The following is a 1,317-nucleotide window of genomic DNA, read 5'->3' as shown; positions in this document are numbered from 1 at the left end:
CCCTGCTCCAACCTCCTGAATCAAAACCTGCATTTTAACAAGATCATCAGGTAACTTATGTGAACATTAGAGTCTTGGAAACAGTGGCCTATACTACATTAATTAATGCTACTTATAAGCTGATGGCCTTGCATTATTCACTATTTTGTTACTATATCTTATCTTTCTTTATTTCCAAAATCTTTACAATATAGCTTTAAGCAAATAAGGGAATTGAATCAAATTAATTAATTAAATTTTTTTCCCAAAATGAGGCAGATGCTGGCATTGTTTTCCATTACTAAAGATTCTTAAATGGCTTTAAAATGTACCTGTCGTCTGACACTTGCGGAGGCTGCAAGTCATAGCTGAGCTCATATTGTACTGGAAAAATGAATAATGGAATTTTTTTTATTCCTTGAAAGGTTTAAGAAATGTGCTATAATGCATTTTTATATATAAATAAAAGACATATCAAATAGTAAGGGAAGAAAAATCAAGTAGGTATCTTACTCATTAAAGTTCCCAAGTAGGGAAAACTGTCTTGTTTTACTTAATGTATACAATGTTCTCAACAGTGCTATGTTCCCCAAAGCATTAAACAAAGAGTTTTGATCTCCCAGCCTCAGCAAGTCTGAACTGAGTCAATTCCACAGATGAGCAAAATATACTTTTACAAGATTTATGGTGCTGTCTGTGGCAGCATATGCACTAAAAAATCGGAATGATACAGAGATTAGCATGGCCCCTGCACAATGATGCCATGCAAATTTATGAAATATTCCATATTTTTTTGAAGAACAAAACCTGCTTTCTGACTGATTGCCTTGAAGGAAAAAAAAAAAGAACCTTTTTTTTTTTGGATTATTTACCAATCACACCACACAAGCATTTATTTTAGTACATTTTATTTTTTTAATAAAATTGCTAATTGCAAAGCTTTGTATTAAAATAATAATAAAATAAAAATAAGTAAATACTAAAAAGAGATTTATGAAGCGAAACTAAACTTCTCAAAACTATCTAATATGCTCTTGTTAGGCTTAGGCATATTACTACTCAGGCTAATTATATTAGGAAAAAAAGTTAGAGGAATAAATATCCATTTATATTTTCACACAGGAACACATTACAATGAGTTGTTCTGGTTGAAAAGTAAGCATTTTTTACCATGAAAAAATATTACATTTATTTTTAGTGTATCAGAGGTTCAGCTGAACTTTCTCTCTCATGTAATTTGTTAATTAGTAATCAAAGCTATTTCAAATTATGTTTTTTCCCAAAATAAACCATAATTTCTTTTTAATTATACATTTTTATATATATCCATAAATGGGT

The 1,317-nt window shown here is 29.8% G+C and overlaps 1 non-coding gene across 1 annotated transcript; it reads left to right on the top strand.

The window, feature by feature from the left end:
• Positions 1 to 668: 668 nt before the first annotated feature.
• Positions 669 to 772, top strand: LOC112128623 (U6 spliceosomal RNA). Its single transcript, XR_002911117.3, has one exon. It is a non-coding gene; the product is annotated as a U6 spliceosomal RNA (small nuclear RNA).
• Positions 773 to 1,317: the final 545 nt, after the last annotated feature.

The sequence above is a fragment of the Pongo abelii genome, chromosome 14 (assembly GCF_028885655.2).
Source record: "Pongo abelii isolate AG06213 chromosome 14, NHGRI_mPonAbe1-v2.0_pri, whole genome shotgun sequence".
In the NCBI taxonomy this organism is placed as follows: Eukaryota; Metazoa; Chordata; class Mammalia; order Primates; family Hominidae; genus Pongo; species Pongo abelii.
Note: the sequence above shows the minus strand (reverse complement) of the source record. Positions and strands in the feature narration are given on the sequence as shown.